Below are 23,262 nucleotides of genomic sequence, written 5' to 3'. Positions count from 1 at the left end.
CATTGAATTATATTATTTAGTGCCCTAACTGTACCTAGGTAATAATCTGTATGAGATCATACAGATTACATATATAAATCCTAAAACCACATAACCCAACCAGTGTAAAGTGAGGATATAATCCCTGTCTGAAATGTACACTGTGTTGCTGTTCTGTATTGGTAGCTGTGTGTTTTCATAAGTGTTCTGTCAGAGAAGCTACAGAGAACAGAGCATTGGGCTATTTAACAGGGACTGTCACCAGTCTCTTTACACAAAAAGCTTCATTGAGCACAGAATGCCTGAAGGATCCATTGAACAGCCGTATAAAACGATATCACATGAATTCTCTTTTCTCTCCCTGTGGCAGTGATGATAATAATAATAGTAATAATCGTAATCTTCAAAGCCGCACTCATCGCCCCTCTCCAGTAGTGTAGGAAAAGGCTCTGCTCGCTGCAGGAGAGGGAACAGCCTGAGACTTTGATCGGATGGCACAGCCCACCGCACCCCCCTCCCCTCATAAAAACCAAACCTGTCACCCCAGGTTAGAGAAAGCAGCTAAGTGAGCTACTGAATTGCCTCGGGAGGGACTGGCACTCAGGATGGTTTGGGCACAGCCGCTAGCAGAGGCGCATTGGTGACCTTTCTTTTCTCTTCCAGCCTAGAGAGACCGCATGTTCCGGCCCTTCCTGACCCCCCCCTGACCCCTCAGACTGCCCCCCACCCACCGGACTACCCACGATGCCCCCAACTGCTCACTGGGAACGCACATGTCCCCCTGCTGGACCCTGCTGGCTGAAACCTGCCAATCACACACTATCTGTACGGCCCACCCAGAGATAACCCCCTGTTTTACCAGATGTTTATATTGCGTAGGGGACTAGGACGAGAGAACATGTATTGCTGTACTTCATTTGTATAACATTGTTAGTTTATGGTAGCTTCCATCCAGTGCGTAGCTCAATTACATAGTGTTCTCAGTTTGTAGTTTTTAGCAGCTTTTCTAATTGTACATACACAGTCATATGTTAAGCATTTAAATATTTCAGACATACTTCTCATGTTTCAAATTGAAAATGGTAGTTTTATACCACAGTTTGTAAAGGATGATGAGCATGCCACCACCGACACCTTAGCAGTCAATGACCGACAGCTATAACCCTGTGAGTATCTGAGTGAAGAGCACTCTATTGTGAACTGCAACCAGTGAATGGACTCTCAGACTGAAACAAATCTATCAATGCAGCGCCTCTCACTCGATGCCGGCAAATATGTTAGATCTATATGTGTGAATGCAACCCAGTGACTCTCTATGCCTCAGTCCAACATGAGAAAGACCCTCATGTAGGGTTTCCACTAGCTTCCATAGCCACAACGTCAGATTCCACAGCCACAAAGTCAAATATGACTTTGGTCTTACTTTAAGGTTAGGGTTAAGCATAAGGTTAGCAGTGTGGTTAGGTTTAAAATCAAATTTTAAGAAGATAAATTGTAGAAATGGGTTTAGCCATAATTATGACTTTGTGGCTGTGGAAACTAGTGACGACCCTCATGTAGCGTGCCTTATGACTGTGTTTGCAGCTACTGGACACCATTCACTGAACATTACTGTCTGCTGATCTACTGTGCACTTTGTTGAATGTAAAAGGAAGTGGGTGACTAAGATCCCCCTAGATGTAAGAGAAGTGAAATGCCAATAAAGTAGAGTGGTGTAAACAGCTCCCCATGGTCTATTATGCTCTATTTTCAATTCATTGTGTTTTTTTTATAGATCAATGTACAATGTTAAGCATATACAGTACAATAGGAGGATAAACATTGCATATTACCATAAATATCCTGTAATTAATGAATAACATGATATCTATGATTATAACAACATATAAGTTTGAGAAGTTACATCGAGATTACATAATACAAATGTTATAGTACCAGTGGTGTAAAGTACTTAAGTAAAAATACTTTAAAGTACTGCTTAAGTAGTTTTTTGGATATCTGTACATTACATTACTATCTATATTTTTGACTACTTTTACATTTACTTCGCTACATTCCTAAAGAAAATAATCTACTTTTTACTCCATACATTTTCCCTTACACCCAAAAGTACTCGTTACATTTTTAATGCTTAGCAGGACAGGAAAATGGTCAAATTCACACACTTATCCCTGGTCATCCTGACTGCCTATGATCTGGCGGATTCACTAAACACACATTCTTCATTTGAAAATTATGTCTGAGTGTTGGAGTGTGCCCCTGGCTATCCGTGAATAAAAAAAACAAGAAAATGGTGCCGTCTGGTTTGCTTAATATAAGGAATTTGAAATTATTTATGCTTTTACTTTTGATACTTAAGTATATTTAAAACCAAATGCTTTTAGACTTTTACTCAAGTAGTATTTTACTGGGTGACTTTCACTTTTACTTGAGTTATTTTCTATTAAGGTGTCTTTACTTTTACTCAAGTATTAGAATTGGGTACTTTTTCCGCTACTGTATATTGGTGTGTAGCTCTTCAGTATGTTTTTGGGACTTACTGTACTTATTTTACTGAGATTGTTTCTTCTCGAGCTATACTGCAGGGGAAATGGTTGTTTAAAATGTTAGTTTTTTCTTATTTGAGATAATTAAGTCCATTTAATTGATATGTAATGAATAAACTCTGAAGCGGAAAAACAGTTTGAATCACTGATTTATTTATTGGTAGTAGTATGTGATTACATTTGAATGACATTCATTACAAAAAACAAATTCTGTTTTACCTGCCAATTTAGAAAAGAAAGCAATCAAGATTACTTCCAAAACGGTGGGCATAATTGTAACTGTAACACACTGCCACATCCAATTCTGTAATGAGTGAAGGTTTACCATCAACACACATTGACTAATGTGGTTTTTATCTCACTCTCTTGTCTCTGTGTCCATTCAGCTTGGAACAATGGCTTGACTGTTCCCTGGGCAGTGTGGGCAACCACATCCCCTTGATACTTCTGGCCTGTGTGGCTCACGGTAAGACTGTCATAACAACAAGGGCTCCACTTGGGTTAGAATCTTATATCAGAAACCAGTAATTTGCCTGTGTATCCCCCCCTACCACAATGTGCTTGATCATTGAACCCCTTGGTATTAAACCCACAGTCACACTAATTAACTTCCTAATGATCTATGTGCTCTGCATAATTAATTTCCTCAAAAGGGCTGTCTTTCTTGTTAGTGGGAAGATATAGTGGTCAGGGACAAGAGTGTCACTGAATCCCATCTCAAATTAGAGCATGAAAATGTTCATTGCTTCATTCATTCTCCCATTCGGAGGAAAAGTATGAGCTATATAAACTGCCCTAGATATTTCTCAGACCTCATTTATTAAACGGATACATCATTTATGACTCCACACAGGCCATTTCGGCTAACACAGTTAGCACTGCACAAACAATTTATACATCACCCAGATTACTTGGAAATGAGCATATTATTTCATATTACAAAATTGCACCTGACCCATTAATATTCTCCCCTTTACACCTTCATCTATCAATGGAATTAAGCTCTGTGAAGCACCACTGAAATTCAATTGGGGGATGACTTTTCTAAAGGAGGAGAGCAATAAAAATGCCTCACAGCAAGGTATAGAGCTTCCCTCCTCACAAACTATACAGTCTATCTGTTCTTAATCAGGTACACGGTCTTGTGGGTTGTTAAATCTAACATGGCACTTCAGCCGTTAATGTGTTTGTTTACCCATCCCAGTTATAGAGGGCCCATCCACTGCCTGCTGCTGCTATGGGCCCTAATTTACACGGTCCTTTTTGTCTGTACTCTACTCTGTAAATCCTGGTTGCCCGAGCCAAATCTTGCTCGCCATCTGGACAGCTCAGCACAGATTTAGAGTCGCTCTCCTCATTTGGACCCACTGGTTTAACATGTGTTTGTCTGGAGCTCACAAGCATGTGACTCATGTTTTACCTCTGTCTGCATTCAAAACAGATTTATACACAGATTTGGGGTAAGACAGAGAGAGATAAGCTTGAGTAGGTCACATTTCAAAATCCTTTTCGACTCAGTTTTATGCAACGTTTTTTAGAGGATGAATTTTACAGTCAGATCGTGCATGTTTCTAACAGCTTCACAATCAACGAAGACAGTCACACCTCATGTACCATACCAGAGAGTGATTCAGTGGAATTCAAACACTTTACTACCCCTTTAGGTTAAATGGAAATGTGTCATTGGTTTCCATTATAACTCAATCATGATTTTATCACAACACCCCAATGTAACCCACATTCCCTGATCCCCATGCTTCTGATGCCCATGTCTCTGTGTCTGTCCCTGTCAGTGCTGGAGGCCCGGGTGCAGCTGGAGCCCAGAACCATCACGGTGCTGCGAGGTGACCCGGCCCGGCTGATCTGCAGCACGGCTGAGCCCTGGCAGGTGATGGTGTGGATCCTCAACGGTGGCTCTGTGTTGACCATCTCTGCCCAGTATGGTATTCTCTCAAACAACCCCAATGTGACTGCCGTGAACCACCGCTCCACCAATCAAGTCTCCAGCTGGGAATTTGTCCTCAAGAGAGTCCAGCGCAGCTACCAGGGACAGGTGACCTGTGACCTCCAAAACATCCAGAGGCAAACTGCTGATCTGTTTGTTCAAGGTTTGTATGCTTTTCTCATTTGGCTGTCGTTGAGGTGACTGCCTACTGGCAGGCTGACAGTATTCAGTATGGCAGAGAAACAAAGGAGCCACAGTTACAGTACTGCACAAGATTTTCAAGCGATGATTTCAAAGGCCAGCTGTGAAGTGGGATTTTCGTTTCTTATGGATTCTCTCTCTCTCTCCTTGTCTCTCACACATGTTCACACACTCACGTGTACATGCGCATACACACACAAAGAAAACAAAACAGGTGGAACCCCTTTTGAAAACAATGGCAGAATGAAAGAAGACAGAAAGGATTAAATTAACCTTGACTAGGAGAAGAAAAGCAGAATAAACAAAAAGTTGAACCTCATCCATGATGATGCCACCCACACACTCCCTGACACTAGAGACAAAAACTCGATGTTTTCCTAAGCCATATTGGCTTGTTGTTTTAATTTAAAGCCTTTGTTTGAATTTGTTTGGGGTTTCATGCATGCAGCAGATTTTCTCAAGTTTTTCTCAAAGCAGCTGATTTAGTTGTTGGGCATTGATCCAGGTGTATATCAAAGAGGAGGACTGCTGCAGTGGCTGTTTTGATGGGCTGTATGACATTGTTGATGCCAGGGTTGGAGGGTGTGGGATGGGAATCGATTGGGCCAGTTATAAATACAGGGTGGAGGACACTCTCCTGAGCACCAGTCATACACCAGCCGGGATTTAGAGTCTGTCATCCCTCACCTAATACGCCCTCCCTATATCCCTCTATTTCTCTATTGCTCTATCCTTATTTTTGCCTGTTTCCTTCTATTCCTGTTTCCCTTTTCCCCCTCTATCTCTCTTTCCATATCTTCCTCTATCCCTGGATGCCGTTTAAGGCAGCCCCCCCCCCTCCCCCCGCACCTATCTGATTCAGAGGGGTTGGGTTAAATGTGGAAGACACATTTCGGTTGAATGCATTCATTTGTGTAACTGACTTTCCCTTTCCCCCGCTATCCCTCTGTCCCTGTTTCCCTCTATCCCTCTGTCCCTGTTTCCCTCGGCTCTGTTTCCCTCTATCCCTCTGACCCTGTTTCCCTCTGTCCCTGTTTCCCTCTATCCCTCTGTCCCTGTTTCCCTCTATCCATCTGTCCCTGTTTCCCTCGGTCCCTGTTTCCCTCTATCCCTCTGTCTCTGTTTCCCTCTGACCCTGTTTCCCTCTATCCCTCTTCCCCTGTTTCCCTCTATCCCTCTACCATGTTTCCATCTGGCCCTGTTTCCCTCTATCCCTCTGTCCATGTTTCCCTCTATCCCTCTGTCCATGTTTCCCTCTATCCCTCTGTCCCTGTTTCCCTGTATCCCTCTGTCCCTGTTTCCCTCGGTCCCTGTTTCCCTCTATCCCTCTTACCCTGTTTCCCTCGGTTCCTGTTTCCCTCTTTCCCTCTGTCCCTCTTTCCCTCTGGCCCTGTATCCCTCTATCCCTCAGTGCCTGTTCCCCTCTATCCCTCTATCCCTCTGTCTCTGTTTCCCTCTATCCCTCTGTCCCTGTTTCCCTCTATCCCTCTGTCCCTGTTTCCCTCTATCCCTCTGTCCCTGTTTCCCTCTATCCCTCTATCCCTGTTTCCCTCTATCCCTCTGTTCCTGTTTCCCTCTATCCCTCTGTCCCTGTTCCCCCCTTCCCTGTTTCCCTCTATCCCTCTGTCCCTGTTTCCCTCGATCCCTCTGTCCCTGTTTCCCTCTATCCCTCTGGGTCTGTTTCCCTCTGTCCCTATTTCCCTCTATCCATCTGTCCCTGTTTCCCTCGGTACCTGTTTCCCTCTATCCCTCCTTCCCTGTTTCCCTCTATCCCTCTGTTCCTGTTTCCCTCTATCCCTCTGTCCCTGTTTCCCTCTATCCCTATTTTCTCCTGTTTCCCTATTTTTCTGTTTCCCTCTATCCCTCTGTCCATGTTTCCCTCTATCCCTCTGTCCCTGTTTCCCTCTATCCCTCTGTCCCTGTTTCCCTCGATCCCTCTGTCCCTGTTTCCCTCTATCCCTCCGCCCCTGTTTCCCTCTATCCCTCTGGGTCTGTTTCCCTCTATCCCTCTGGGTCTGTTTCCCTCTGTACCTGTTTCCCTCTATCCCTCTGTCCCTGTTTCCCTCAGTCCCTGTTTCCCTCTATCCCTCTGTCCCTGTTTCCCTCTATCCCTCTGTTCCTGTTTCCCTCTATCCCTCTTCTCTGTTTCCCTCTATCCCTCTGTTCCTGTTTCCCTCTATCCCTCTGTTCCTGTTTCCCTCTATCCCTCTGTTCCTGTTTCCCTCAGACCCTGTTTCCCTCTATCCCTCTGTCCCTGTTTCCCTCTATCCCTCTGTTCCTGTTTCCCTCTATCCCTCTGTCCCTGTTTCCCTCGGTCCCTGTTTCCCTCTATCCCTCTTACCCTGTTTCCCTCGGTTCCTGTTTCCCTCTTTCCCTCTGTCCCTCTTTCCCTCTGGCCCTGTATCCCTCTATCCCTCAGTGCCTGTTCCCCTCTATCCCTCTATCCCTCTGTCTCTGTTTCCCTCTATCCCTCTGTCCCTGTTTCCCTCTATCCCTCTGTCCCTGTTTCCCTCTATCCCTCTGTCCCTGTTTCCCTCTATCCCTCTATCCCTGTTTCCCTCTATCCCTCTGTTCCTGTTTCCCTCTATCCCTCTGTCCCTGTTCCCCCCTTACCTGTTTCCCTCTATCCCTCTGTCCCTGTTTCCCTCGATCCCTCTGTCCCTGTTTCCCTCTATCCCTCTGGGTCTGTTTCCCTCTGTCCCTGTTTCCCTCTATCCATCTGTCCCTGTTTCCCTCGGTACCTGTTTCCCTCTATCCCTCCTTCCCTGTTTCCCTCTATCCCTCTGTTCCTGTTTCCCTCTATCCCTCTGTCCCTGTTTCCCTCTATCCCTATTTTCTCCTGTTTCCCTATTTTTCTGTTTCCCTCTATCCCTCTGTCCATGTTTCCCTCTATCCCTCTGTCCCTGTTTCCCTCTATCCCTCTGTCCCTGTTTCCCTCGATCCCTCTGTCCCTGTTTCCCTCTATCCCTCTGTCCCTGTTTCCCTCTATCCCTCTGGGTCTGTTTCCCTCTATCCCTCTGGGTCTGTTTCCCTCTGTACCTGTTTCCCTCTATCCCTCTGTCCCTGTTTCCCTCAGTCCCTGTTTCCCTCTATCCCTCTGTCCCTGTTTCCCTCTATCCCTCTGTTCCTGTTTCCCTCTATCCCTCTGCTCTGTTTCCCTCTATCCCTCTGTTCCTGTTTCCCTCTATCCCTCTGTTCCTATTTCCCTCTATCCCTCTGTTCCTGTTTCCCTCAGACCCTGTTTCCCTCTATCCCTCTGTCCCTGTTTCCCTCTATCCCTCTGTTCCTGTTTCCCTCTATCCCTCTGTCCCTGTTTCCCTCTATTCATTTATCCCTGCATCCATCCTTTTGCTCCATTGGGAGGATTTAAACCACTGTCAACTTCCAAGTTATAAGGCTGGTGTTTCACATAATGGATTTCCTAGTCAGGCATGGTTTACAAAGTATCACTGTCTGTGCTTTGAACTATTGGTTATCTTGTTCAGATTTACTCTGTTTATATATTTGGAGCAAGTGCATGAATGACTGAAAATACTCTTCATTAACTTTTATTTGGATCTTGAGGACATTACTGTTTTCCTTTTTGTTATTCAATTTCTTATTGTTGATGCAGTGCTTTGCCCCACTGTAACCACAGTGCATTTCTCTGATTTCAAGTATGCAGATAGACTCTGTTCCCCAGGGGTGAAGGTGTGGAGAGATTCAGTGGCACAAATATTGAATAGTGTTCAAAAGTCAGGGCAGGATAAGAATCAGAGCTCCTCCGCAGTTTTTACTGAAATCGTTATCTCTCCAAGCCAAAAGTATTCCAGTGAATCATCTCAGAGAGTTTGCTGGGGATGCCCTGCATGGCAAAGAAATACCACAGAGAATACTCAACTAGAAATTAAGAAAGATGAAGAATGATTACAACCCATACTCTGGGCCAGAATTCACCAAAACTGATAAGCTGTTATTGACAGTAGCAATGCTAGGAGGTGCTGCTGATATCTCCTCTACATTTTTCATATCATCTTATTATAAACTCCACTCATATTGGAAAGTTGGACCAAAGACAAATGGGTTGTAAACAAGACAAACTGAGAAATTAATCATTCATTTTGCGATAAAAACATAAATATTGTATTAATGATGCTTACTCTGGAACGTTTTAGCATGTTAGCGGAGAACGACAGGGTGTTGTCCAGGGTCACGCCAAGGTTCTTTGCACTCTGGGAGGAGGACACAATGGAGTTGTCAACCGTGATGGCGAGATCATGGAGCGGGCAGTCCTTCCCCGGGAGGAAGAGCAGCTCTGTCTTGCCGAGGTTCAGCTTGAGGTGGTGATCCGACATCCACACTGATATGTCTGCCAGACATGCAGAGATGCGATTCGCCACCTGGTTATCAGAAGGGGGAAAGGAGAAGATTAATTGTGTGTCATCTGCGTAGCAATGATAGGAGAGACCATGTGAGGATATAACAGAGCCAAGTGACTTGGTGTATAGAGAGAATAGGAGAGGGCCTAAAACTGAGCCCTGGGGGACACCAGTGGTGAGAGCATGTGGTGCAGAGACAAAATTCTCGCCACGCCACCTGGTAGGAGCGATCTGTCAGGTAGGACGCAATCCAAGAGTGAGCAGCGCCGGAGATGCCCAACTCGGAGAGGGTGGAGAGGAGGATCTGATGGTTCACAGTATCAAAGGCAGCAGATAGGTCTAGAAGGATAAGAGCAGAGGAGAGAGAGTTAGCTTTAGCAGTGCGGAGAGCCTCCGTGACACAGAGAAGAGCAGTCTCAGTTGAATGACCAGTCTTGAAACCTGACTGGTTTGGATCAAGAAGGTCATTCTGAGAGAGATAGCAGGAGGGTTGGTTAGAGACGGCACGCTCAAGAGTTTTGGAGAGAAAAGAAAGAAGGGATTCTGGTCTGTAGTTGTTGACATCGGAGGTATCGAGTGTAGGTTTTTTGAGGAGGGGTGCAACTCTCGCTCTCTTGAAGACGGAAGGGATGAGTTGATGAGCGAGGTGAGGTAAGGGAGAAGGTCTCCGGAAATGGTCTGGAGAAGAGAGGAGGGGATAGGGTCAAGTGGGCAGATTGTTTGGCGGCTGGAGGGCTTGATCCACCATGATTTGCATGGTGGATCAAGCCCTCCAGTGTAGATGCAGAGGATCTCAGAGCCTTTCAATTAATGGTGATCTAGGCGTTTTCCAGTTCACCGTCAGCAACTCTGCTGGTGATTTGTCCAAATATACCATTGGAGGAGAGCCACAAATCTACACTAGAGACTGGCCCTCTTCTCTCCTCACCCCTTCGTTCTAATTGTCCAATATGAATGTGATGCAAACACGCCGACACAGAACATATACACACATACTGCTTGCAGACACACACACACACACACACACACACACACACACACACACACACACACACACACACACACACACACACACACACACATGCAGACACACACACGTAGACACACTTCTTACATTAAAAAATATATATGGCTGTATGGGGTTGTTGAATATGAACAGAAAGTGCTGTAAGGGCTAAAGCAGAGGAAGAGGCCACTTTGATTTAAATCAGAGACGAGTGAGCGTGCCTTTGGTGATTGGGCTGGAGAGGCCCAGCGTGCTGTTCATCAGAATAAATTCCCAAACACATACAGACACACACAGATACACACACACACACACACTGACAAACACATGCACAACTACTAGTGCTGTTGGAGACATACAATACTGCTCATCCGAGCAGAAGGTGCCCATACTTCTTCCAGATTAAAGGCTGTCCCTCAGAGTGGCAATTTCCTTGCCAAGGGCCCTGTTGAAAAATCACAGGAATTAATAAGAGCTGTACTCCTCACCAGCATCTTCTCAGGAAACAGTCACAAAGCCTGTCTTAGATGGCTAGGCTTACTGTGATTAATGAACCTTATGAAACCTTATTTCAGAGATCACTTAGACTGGAATGATGGGGGAGGAGCCTCACGTTGTAAGGGACTGACTATCTTTCCTCAAATGTATCAATCTTCCATCCATGATTAGTTGCTGTAGTTTATTAGTCCATGGAAGAGATACTGTTTCCTTCTTCTGATCCTCACTACTTTATTGCACTGCTGAGATTTGATAAGAGCTTTAAATGACTTCCTTTTACAGCCTTTTCAATGGGGAGACAGTGTAATCAAAGTTAAATATCAACTTATATGACACCAAATCAAATATCAAGACGCAGCCTATGAGGAACGGGGGAGCCGTCATTGTACATTGAGGGCTTTGATCCTGAATCAACATAGACATGTAATTTGGTTAGACAAAGCGACAAAGCTTCAGTAATTATCTGTCTATCTATAGCAATTCTCTGCTGCACCCTCTGCCTTTCACTCTGCCAGACAATAGACTTCACAGAAGATATCACCCAGTCTAAGTGGCTTATTTGGCTGCCTGTGTATGAGATATGGGAAAAGAGGCATTCTCCCATCAGCCTTTTGAGACCTCGAGGCACACGATCAATCATTTAGGAAGAGTAAGAAGTCTCTAAATGAGCATGTCAATTGCGATCAGAGAATCCCTATCCGTCTCAGGATACACTTGGCATCCATACAGTATACACGCATACGGCGTACTGCACACAGCGCCTTCCTCTAATCCATAAACACACAGTCATGCATGTGACCGGACCAGCTAAACACTACACACAATCTTGCAAAATAGCACAATGGACTAGAATGACCTGGCAAACTGTCAAAAATACATACAGTATCCCAAAACTCTTTCTCTTTTCTTTCCAGAGAGGGGTAACGTGGCCATCACAGAGGGGAACGTGACTGTGCTGAAGGGAGAAGAGGTCTTGTTCCAGTGCCTGGCTGTAGGCTGGTACCCAGAGCCCAGTCTGACTTGGCTGTTGAACAGCAGAGAGGTGGACCAGGGTCAGTACAACATCAGCACTGAAGGGCCTGTTGATGTGGATGGGCTCTACAACCTGACCAGTGATCTCAGCGTCCAGGCCAGCAGAGAGCTCTCATGTCTCTGTTTCTGACCTCCCCACGCTCCAGGCCAGCAGTGTGCGTCTGACCGTGGGTGAGAAACACAAAATCTCTCTCTCTCTCTCCCTCTACTCGGAGCTGGGATTTGTATATGTGCTCATATTCATCAGTGGAAGCAGACTGTGGGGGTTTGTTATTGTTGATGAGAGGAATGACAAGAAAGGCATTGCAGGATAGACACGGCTTTTATCACCATTGAAGTCATCCTACATAAATAGAGTATTGGGAGCTGCAGGATTTGGTTCTCTCACTGTGTTATGTTGCATACTGAGTTTCCCATCTGTGGTTTGGGTAATCTTGAAATATATTCAATAGTGTTAACAAAAGACAAAACACTATCCCTGCCACAATCACAGCAAACCCTGATAGTAGATTTTGTCGATTAAAATATTAATTGAATAATAAAAAATGTTGGCTTCTTTGGGACTAAACCTCCTAAATTAACTTATTTGTTTAGTTGCAGAGGTGCTGGTGGAGAATGTATGCGACGACTGCATTGTTCTAATCACAGTAACAGCCTCAGTGTCCACCGTCCTCCTGCTCCTGCTACTGAGCATCTGCATTGTCCTCTGTTACAGACGGAGGAGAAGAGCAAGTAAGCACCTTTCTTTTCTTTTTGTACCCCTCAGTGAAAAATGTCCAACCCCCCACCCTCACGGGAACAATGATTAAAGTATAATGAAGGAGTTAGGCGGTCACACGCAGTGATTCTGCAATGTGTCCCACGCCTGCATCGGCAAGGGCATGGGTTTTTGAACGTATACAGAACTTCAGCTGTCAGCAGAATGCTCTAGTGCTGGCTTTGGCTTGGCCTAACCCCCTACCTGTCCATAAAACACAGGAGCACCACCATGGAGAGACAGTTGTCCAGGAGAGACACACTGGACATAGCACCTCCTGGTGGTCACTCTATGAAAATGCAGTTACTCTGTCACTAAGTAACACAGGTAGACATACTTAATTACATTAGGCAGTAATTAACCTATCGTATTCAGTTTATTTTCCATTTGCTACGTTGAATAATCTGAGAGTTATGTCAATCATCAACACTCTTATGATCTGGTGTTACAAATACCAAGACAGATTCATAATGACTCTAATTGGGGCCACAACCCACAAACATGTCTCTGAAGTGACCCCAAAAAATCTTAAACTTCCTACTCCTGGGATTAATGTCTTACTGGGTTACCAGCAGACAGTGAATAGAAGGTTTTGTGAGTCTTTGGCGGCTTTCGGAGTAGAGACGGTTGGTGAGGAGTTTCTGGAGAGCCATCTCAGAGGGGATCGTTGTTGTGGGCGACGAGGCGGCCGTCTGGCTGTTTGTGTGTGATAACAAAACCTGCCCCTGAGTCATGCATTAGACTGCTCTAATCCCTGTGACTGATTGCAGACCAGTGCAAATCAGGGCCATGATTTGGGAGCTGTAGGATTATTTTAATAAGGCAGGTGTGCCCTCCTTAGTACATTTACAGTATTCACCCAATAGTCTGATATCTTTTTCACTGTCCTTGATTTGGTCCAGTTCCTTTCCCCGCTTTCCTTACTATAAATCCCAGGCAGCAAAGCGTCAAATCAATATAATCAGGATTTTTCACATTTAACAAAATGGCATGGCTCCAATTCAGTACTGCTCTCTGTGGGCTAATCCAACACACTTAAGAGTAATGTATGCATTGCAATTATTCGGATAGAATGGGGATTAAATATATTCACCTTAATAAAGTTGGACAGTGTGGCAATTTCTCCTCCTGTAAATGAGTCTGGTTTATCCTTCTCCTGGGCCGGCACCGTCTGTACCACCATTGTTATAGAATAGTTTTGGCTCTGGCCAGGGCCTTGGGCTAAGAAAGGTAATGATGCTGTGTGATAAGATTCATTAACAATCAGCTCAGGCTTTCACTCTAACATTTCTAAAGTGACCTCAGGCTTGAGTGAGTGTGTGCTTAGAAAAATGTTTGCTTTCTAGAACCTTAAAGGGTTCTTCGGCTGTCCCCATAGAAGAACCCTTTGAAGAACCCTTTTTGGTTGCAGGTAGAACCCTTTCTAAATGGAACCCAAAAGGGTTCTACCTGAAACCAAAAAGGGTTTAACCTGGAACCAAAAAGGGTTATCTTATGGGGAGAGTGTATTTTGGAGCTTCAGACACAAAGCAAACTAAATGATGCTATGGTCTATGCAACCATAAGCAAGGTCAGGATTACTGTATTGGTCTAGATTGAACATTGAGACAGTGAAAATCCTGTACGATAGCCATAATATAAAATCACATAAGATCATGACTGTTGTAATTTTCTGTATTTGGTTGTCTTTCAGAATCAAGCCAACCAGAGACAAAAAGGTGAGAGTTTGATGCTCTTAGTGCCGTTCTTTCTAACCTCTCAACCTGCTTGTTAATGTGGGATTATACAATGTTTGAAAAGGTACAGACCTTGGCGGTTTTTGTATTGGCAAGAGCTGACGAATGAAGATCCAGGATCAAGTGTAGCTACTTCAGAGGATGTGACTAACCATCCATGAAACGATTTATGGGAAACATTTGTGAGAGGGAACTAATACAGCCTCATCCTATTGATTCAAAATTCCATTAGTCCTTTACACAAGTTACTGCTGGGACTCGGCATAAATCTTAGTAAATAAGTCTACCCAAAGACATGTATTTATATGGCTCTGAGTCTGCCTTGTGTCTGAGAAAGATACTGGGATTTTATAGTTAATTAAAATAAAGAATTGAGAATAATAATTTGGAACATTAGATGGTTATTAGATTATAACATCCACATTAAGATTGAAATTCTAGTTTACAAAATAATGATGTGATTTCAACTTGAATTTGTTATTGTGTATGTGTCGTAATATCCATGTATTTCTGTTTCATTGACTGCATTGATTGCCATGTGGATATCAGTAAAAACAAGTGAAATTCATGACAATATGTACAGTACATTCAGGAGAATCAAATACATTTGCATAGGTATGGAATGGGCGACTTTTTAAATCTCTCAGTCCTGGCCTGTGGAATTGAAAGCAGGTGTATACTGTGGGTGGAGCTTCCTAACACTTGTCCCCAGCAGGCAGGTAACCAGTCTCTGAAGGGGGACTTGAAGCAAAGTCCAAGCACAGTTTGTCTATTCTCTCATGAAGTGAGGGCAGTGATATTGACATCAGAGCATTGTTGTATCCAGGATATGCTGTGCCAACGATGATTCTGCAAGCACAATTCTGTATGCTCTCGAGTTGTTCAGAGGGCTTGAGTCAAGGAGCTGTGCCAAGCTGGTGCGGCATACTCCAGGCAGGGTCGAACATAAAGATGAAGTCGGAAGTTTACATACACTTAGGTTGGAGTCATTAAAACTTGTTTTTCAACCACTCCATACATTTCTTGTTAACAAACTATAGTTTTGGCAAGTCGGTTAGAACGTCTACTTTGTGCATGACACAAGTAATTTTTCCAACAATTGTTTACAGACAGATTATTTCACTTATAATTCACTGTATCACAATTCCAGTGGGTCAGAAGTTTACATACACTAAGTTGACTGTGCCTTTAAACAGCTTGGAAAATTCCAGAAAATGATGTCATGGCTTTAGAAGCTTCTGATAGGCTAATTGACATCATTTGAGTCAATTGGAGGTGTACCTGTGGATGTATTTCAAGGCCTACCAAACTCAGTGCCTCTTTGCTTGACATCATGGGAGAATCAAAAGAAATCAGCCAAGACCTCAGAAAAAGAATTGTAGACCTCCACAAGTCTGGTTCATCCTTGGGAGCAATTTCCAAACGCCTGAAGGTACCACGTTCATCTGTACAAACAATAGTATGCAGTATTTACACCATGGGACCACGCAGCCGTCATACCGCTCAGGAAGGAGAAGCGTTCTGTCTCCTAGAGATGAACGTACTTTGGTGCGAAAAGTGAAAATCAATCCCAGAACAACAGCAAAGGACCTTGTGAAGATGCTGGAGGAAACAGCTACAAAAGTATCTATATCCACAGTAAAACAAGTCCTATATCGACATAACCTGAAAGGCCACTCAGCAAGGAAGAAGCCACTGCTCCAAAACCGCCATAAAAAAGCCAGACTACGGTTTGCAACTGCACATGGGGACAAAGATCGTACTCTTTTGAGAAATGTCCTCTGGTCTGATGAAACAAAAATAGAACTGTTTCGCCATAATGACCATCGTTATGTTTGGAGGAAAAAGGGGAAGGCTTGCAAGCCGAAGAACACCATCCCAACCGTGAAGCACGGGGGTGGCAGCATCATGCTGTGGGGGTGCTTTGCTGCAGGAGGGACTGGTGCACTTCACAAAATAGATGGCATCATGAGGAAGGAAAATTATGTGGATATATTGAAGCAACATCTCAAGACATCAGTCAGGATGTTAAAGCTTGGTCGCAAATGGGTCTTCCAAATGAACAATGACCCCAAGCATACAGTGGGGAAAAAATGTATTTAGTCAGCCACCAATTGTGCAAGTTCTCCCACTTAAAAAGATGAGAGAGGCCTGTAATTTTCATCATAGGTACACGTCAACTATGACAGACAAATTGAGAGAATTTCCGCGTAAAGGAAATAATGAATGGGGCCATGTATCGTGAGATTTTTTGTGAAAACCTCCTTCCATCAGCAAGGGCATTGAAGATGAAACGTGGCTGGGTCTTTCAGCATGACAATGATCCCAAACACACCGCCCGGGCAACGAAGGAGTGGCTTCGTAAGAAGCATTTCAAGGTCCTGGAGTGGCCTAGCCAGTCTCCAGATCTCAACCCCATAGAAAATCTTTGGAGGGAGTTGAAAGTCCGTGTTGCCCAGCGACAGCCCCAAAACATCACTGCTCTAGAGGAGATCTGCATGAAGGAATGGGCCAAAATACCAGCAACAGTGTGTGAAAACCTTGTGAAGACTTACAGAAAACGTTTGACCTGTGTCATTGCCAACAAAGGGTATATAACAAAGTATTGAGAAACTTTTGTTATTGACCAAATACTTATTTTCCACCATAATTTGCAAATAAATTCATTAAAAATCCTACAATGTGAATTTCTCATTTTGTCTGTCATAGTTGACGTGTACCTATGATGAAAATTACAGGCCTCTCTCATCTTTTTAAGTGGGAGAACTTGCACAATTGGTGGCTGACTAAATACTTTTTTTCCCCACTGTACTTCCAAAGTTGTGGCAAAATGGCTTAAGGACAACAAAGTCAAGGTACTGGAGTGGCCATCACAAAGCCCTGACCTCAAGCCTATAGAAAATATTTGGGCAGAACTGAAAAAGCGTGTGCGAGCAAGGAGGCCTACAAACCTGACTCAGTTACACCAGCTCTGTCAGGAGGAATGGGCTAAAATGTACCCAACATATTGTGGGAAGCTTGTGGAAGGCTACCTGAAACGATTGACCCAAGTTAAACAATTTGAAGGCAATGCTACCAAATACTAATTGAGTGTATGTAAACTTCTGACCCACTGGGAATGTGATGAAATAAATAAAAGCTGAAATAAATCATTCTCTCTACTATTATTCTGACATTTCACATTCTTAAAATAAAATGGTGATCCTAACTGACCTAAGACAGGGAATTTTTACTAGGATTAAATGTCAGGAATTGTGAAAAACTGAGTTTAAATGTATTTGGCTAAGGAGTATGTAAACTTCCGACTTCAACTGTAGCTAGTAGATCAAGTTTTATACCATTTGTCAGCAGTTTTAATGTCCCTAATGATACCATTTTACTATTGAAGCAGTGAACACACTGACTTAAGAGTGGTTAAGTCTAAATGAATTGAATAATGATAATGGTTTTTCATAAGTATCAGCGCATTACATTGAAAAAAACACTATAACCTGTAGACTGGCAAGACAATTGATAGTACCAACATAACATAAAGCTCACAAAACTGTTGCTTCTTTCAAGGTTGCACTATTTTCCTGCTGTAGGTGACTGGCTCAATTTAAGATCCTACATCTGTAGGAATTGGTCATATTTTCCATTGGACTGTTCCTCTGGGTTTCCACAGGATAGATGAATCACAGAGTGGGAGAAGCTCTATTCCTGAGACAACAGGGGGTAAGGTCAACCTGGGATACACAACAGAGGGCCACTCAGGTGAGAGTCAGGGTGACAAATACCCCTGCTCCTCATTAGGACACATTATCTTCAACATCTAATGAGATCAGTGAGGTATGTTGGCATGGAAAATCAGAATGGATAGGCTATTTTATTTTATCTGTGATTTATTTTATTTGTTAAAAGTATTACAGACTACTAATAGCATTAGAGGCTATAATTGACTATGATGTAATCACAATGCCATGTTCTATGTTGGAGCCGCTGTACTATACTTCCTCCCCTGAGCATACAGTGTGGTACAGTGAAATGGTCAGAAGGGATGTCAGGTCAGGTAAACGCCTGTTTCTCACTCGACAGACGCTGGCCGCAGTGACCTCTTCGTCACTGGGGGAACCCCCAGCCAGATGAGCTCCATCAGCACTCACAAGGTAAGGAGAGAGAGAGAGAGAAACTTACCGCAGCTGAATAATGCAGTCAGTCAGTCTCCATACTGCAGCCGGAGCCCCTGACACCTCCCAGGCTCTCACATTGACGGGGACTGCAGGGACTGCCAAGATCCTCCTCCCCCGGCCGGGGGACAGTTAACTCTTAATGGCTGCATTCGAAATGGGATCCTATTCACTGTGCAGTGCACTAGTTTTGACCAGGGCCCATGAGTCACTCATAATGCTGCACTTGACACATTTATGAAATTGCTTATTCCAGGTACTAATAAGCATGCACCCATTAAGAAAATGACTGTAAAAACGGTTAAATCCCCTTGGATTGATGAGGAATTGAAAAATGGTATGGTTGAGAGGGATGAGGCAAAAGGTATGGCCAATAAGTCTGACAACACAACCGATTGGCATACATACTGCAAATTGAGAAATCATGTGACTAAACTAAATAAAAATAAACTATACTATGAAACAAAAATAAATGATATAAAGAATGATCGTAAAAAGCTTTGGAGCACCTTAAATTACATTTTGGCCATAAAGGCAAACTCAGCTCCATCATTCATTGAATCAGATGGCTCATTCTTCACAAAACCCACTGATATTGCCAACTACTTTAATTATTTTTTAATTGGCAAGATTAGGAAACTTAGGCATGACGTGCCAGCAACAAACGCTGACACTACACATCCAACTATATCTGTCCAACTATATCTGTACTCTTGAATTCCGTAAAGTGAGTGTGGAAGAGGTGAAAAAATGATTGTTGTCTATCAAGAATGACAAGCCACCGGGGTCTGACAACCTGGATGGAAAATTACTGAGGATAATAGTGGATGATATTGCCACTCCTATTTGCCATATCTTCAATTTAAGCCTACTAGAAAGTGTGTGCCCTCAGGCCTGGAGGGAAGCAAAAGTCATTCCGCTACCCAAGAATAGTAAAGCCCCTTTTACTTGCTGAAATAGCTGACCAATCAGCCTGTTACCAACCCTCAGTAAACTTTTGTAAAAAATTGTGTTTGACCAGATCCAATGCTATTTTACAGTAAAAAATTGACAACAGACTTTCAGCACGCTTATAGGGAAGAACATTCAACAAGCACAGCACAAATGACTGATGATTGGCTGAGAGAAATTGATGATAAAATATTCTGGGGGCTGTTTTGTTAGACTTCATTGCGGCTTTTGACATTATTGATCATAGTCTGCTGCTGGAAAAACGTATGAGTTATGGCTTTACACCCCCTGCTATATTTTGGATAAAGAGTTACCTGTCTAACAGAACACAGAGGGTGTTCTTTAATGGAAGCCTCTCCAACATAATCCAGGTAGAATCAGGAATTCCCCAGGGCAGCTGTTTAGGCCCCCTACCTTTTTCAATATTTACTAACAACATGCCACTGGCTTTGAGTAAAGCCAGTGTGTCTATGTATGCAGATGACTCAACACTATACACGTCAGCTACTGCAGCGACTGAAATGACTGCAACACTTAACAAAGAGCTACAGTTAATTTCAGAATGGGTGGCAAGGAATAAGTTAGTCCTACATATTTCCAAAACTAAAAGCATTGTATTTGGGACAAATCATTCACTAAACCCTAAACCTCAACTAAATCTTGTAATGAATAATGTGGACATTTAGGAAGTTGAGGTGATTAACCTGCTTGGAGTAACCCTAGATTGTAAACTGTCATGGTCAAAACATATTGATACAACAGTAGCTAAAATGGGGTGAAGTCTGTCTATAATAAAGCGCTGCTCTGCCTTCTTAACAACACTATCAACAAGGCAGGTCCAACAGGCCCTAGTTTGGTCGCACCTGGACTACTGTTCAGTAGTGTGGTCAGGTGCCACAAAGAGAGACTTAGGAAAATTACAATTAGCTCAGAACAGGGCAGCATGGCTGGCCCTTAAAAGTACATTGGGAGCTAACATTAATTATATGCATGTCAATCTCTCATGGCTCAAAGTGGAAGAGAGATTGACTTCATCACTACTTGTTTTTGTGAGAAGTGTTGACAAGCTGAATGTACCGAGCTGTTTGTTTAAACTACTAGCACACAGCTTGGACACCCATGCATACCTCACAAGACATGCCACCAGAGGTCTCTTCACAATCCCCAAGTCCAGAACAGACTATGGGAGGTGCACAGTACTACATAGAGCCATGACTACATGGAACTCTATTCCATATCAGGTAACTGATGCAAGCAGTAAAATCAGATTTTTAAAAACGGGTAAAAATACACCTTATGGAACAACGGGGACTGTGAAGAGACACACACACAGGGACAGACACACGCATACGCACAGAAGCGCTAGCACACGCACTCTACACACACGGAAATTGTAATATTGTTGTATGGTGGTATTATACATTTAGTATTGTAGATATCTAGTGGTGTAATAATGTTATATGATGTACTGTTTTATTATTTGTTTGATATGTAATGTAAGTGCCTTAATGTGTATGGAATCCCAAATAAATACAAATACAAATACACCTACTGTACTGTATATATTAACAGACTAACTAACTGACTGTTCAAAATGTGATTTGCTGGATATACAGTACCAATCAAAAGTTTGGACACACCTACTCATTCAACGGTTTTTCTTTAGTTTTACTATTTTCTACATTGTATAATAACAGTGAAAACATCAAAACTATGAAATAACACACATGGAATCATGTAGTAACCAATAAAGTGTTACACAAATCAAAATATATTTTATATTTGAGATTCTTCAAAGTAGCCACCCTTTGCCTTGATGACAGCTTTGCACACTCTTGGCAACCAGCTTCATGAGGCAGTCACCTGGAATGCATTTCAATTCACAGGTGTGCCTTGTTAAAAGTTAACTTGTCGAATTTCTTTCCTTCTCAATGCGTTTGACCCAATCAGTTGTGTTGTGACAAGGTAGGGGTGGTATACAGAAGATAGCCCTATTTGGTAAAGGACCAAGTCCATATTATGGCAAGAACAGCTCAAATAAGCAAAGAGAAATTACAGTCCATCATTACTTTAAGACATGAAGGTCAGTCAATCCGGAAAATTTAAAGAACTTTGAAATTTTCTTCAAGTGTAGTCGCAAAAACCATCAAGCGCTATGAAGAAACTGGCTCTCATGAGGACCGCCACAGGAAAGGAAGACCCAGAGTTACCTCTGCTGCAGAGGATACGTTCATTAGAGTTAATTGCACCTCAGATTGCGGCTCAAATAAATGCTTCACAGAGTTCAAGTAACAGACACATCTCAACATCAACTGTTCAGAGGAGACTGCGTGAATCAGGCCTTCATGGTCGAATTGCTGCAAAGAAACCACTACTAAAGAACACCAATAAGAAGAATAGACTTGCTTGGGCCAAGAAACACGAGCAATGGACATTAAACTAGTGGAAATGTGTCCTTTGGTCTGATGAGTCCAAATTTGGGATTTTTGGTTCCAACCGCTGTGTCTTTGTGAGATGCAGAGTAGGTGAACGGATGATCTCCGCATGTGTGGTACCCACCATGAAGCATGGAGGAGGAGGTGTGATGGTGTGGGTGTACTTTGCTGGTGACACTGTCTGTGATTTAGTTAGAATTCAAGGCACACTTAACCAGCATGGCTACCACAGCATTCTGCAGTGATACGCCATCCCATCTGGTTGGTCCTGTTTTTCAACAGGACAATGACCCAAAACACACCTCCAGGCTGTGTAAGGGCTATTTGACCAAGAAGGAGAGTGATGGAGTGCTGCATCAGATGACCTGACCTCCGCAATCATCCGACCTCAACCCAATTGAGATGGTTTGGGATGAGTTGGACCGCAGAGTGAAGGAAAAGCAGCCAACAAGTGCTCAGCATATGTGGGAACTCCTTCAAGACTGTTGGAAAAGCATTCCTCATGAAGCTGGTTGAGAGAATGCCAAGAGTGTGCAAATCTGTCATCAAGGCAAAGGGTGGCTACTTTGAAGAATCTAAAATATAAAATATTTTTGAATTATTTAACACTTTTTTGGTTACTACATCATTCCATATGTGTTATTTCATAGTTTTGATGTCTTCACTATTCTACAATGTAGAAAATAGTAAAAATAAAGAAAAACCCTTGAATGGTACTGTATAAATTAAAGTTAGTTAGTCAATAATATATTGGATATTAGTTCATCAATGTTGATGAGCTAATGGAGCTTCTTAGATGCTCTTGTAAAGATTGTTAAGAAATAACACCAGTAACTGATTGGCATATTGATCAAAGGAATGTTCAGAGTTGTTGCATGATCACTAATGGTGATGGGAGAATGACATGGCAACCACACTGTCCTTAGATTGGTGCTGAGTTTCTTTTGCCCCCTTGCCTTGTCCTTCAAGTAACTTTGCACAAGGTCAAAAGTTCAACTGTCACAAAATATTAAAGTGATGAATCCACCTTTTGTTCTATATTCCAGATCCCAGAAGTTGTCTCTTCCAGTAACTTATTTGCTAAACACTAGTCAGAGTAATGTCCCAACAGACCACAGTGGAGATGGCTCCAAGACCATCAGAAGAGTGACTATGGTGTGATCGTCGTATCGGGTCCAAACAAGATATGCTTGATTTTGCTGTTACATTTGTGTATCATTGCCAATTATCCTACACAACATGCTTTTCATGACATGGAATGTATCACACTTTTATCTAAGACATTATTGTACATACTTTATAATATAATAATTATATAATATGCCATTTAGCAGACGCTTTTATCCAAAGCGACTTACAGTCATGCGTGCATACATTTTTGTGTATGGGTGGTCCCGGGGATCGAACCCACTACCTTGGCGTTACAAGTGCCGTGCTCTACCAGCTGAGCTACAGAGGACCATACTTTAGGTATATTCGCTTGATGTAAACTATTTTTACATTTTTGTACTGTCACTGCATATTGAGGATACCTAATCCCATAGAATTAACTCTCAACACATTGCTTGTTTGCGGGTTTTTGTGTTCACACAGACCAAGGCATCAGATGACTGACTCTCTCATACATCTTTGTTCTCACTCACATATTCTTC

At 43.0% G+C, this 23,262-nt stretch overlaps 1 pseudogene across 1 annotated transcript; it reads left to right on the top strand.

Annotated features, from left to right (window-relative positions):
* Positions 1-470: 470 nt before the first annotated feature.
* On the top strand, positions 471-22,771 carry LOC311106184 (annotated as a pseudogene). The gene is made up of 9 exons: positions 471-544; positions 2,912-2,991; positions 4,319-4,633; positions 11,448-11,736; positions 12,160-12,297; positions 14,016-14,040; positions 17,723-17,811; positions 18,133-18,203; positions 22,657-22,771. The product of its transcript is annotated as an uncharacterized misc_RNA (transcript).
* Positions 22,772-23,262: the final 491 nt, after the last annotated feature.

The sequence above is a fragment of the Coregonus lavaretus genome (assembly GCF_964263955.1).
Source record: "Coregonus lavaretus genome assembly, chromosome: 30".
Classification (NCBI taxonomy): domain Eukaryota; kingdom Metazoa; phylum Chordata; class Actinopteri; order Salmoniformes; family Salmonidae; genus Coregonus; species Coregonus lavaretus.
Note: the sequence above shows the minus strand (reverse complement) of the source record. Positions and strands in the feature narration are given on the sequence as shown.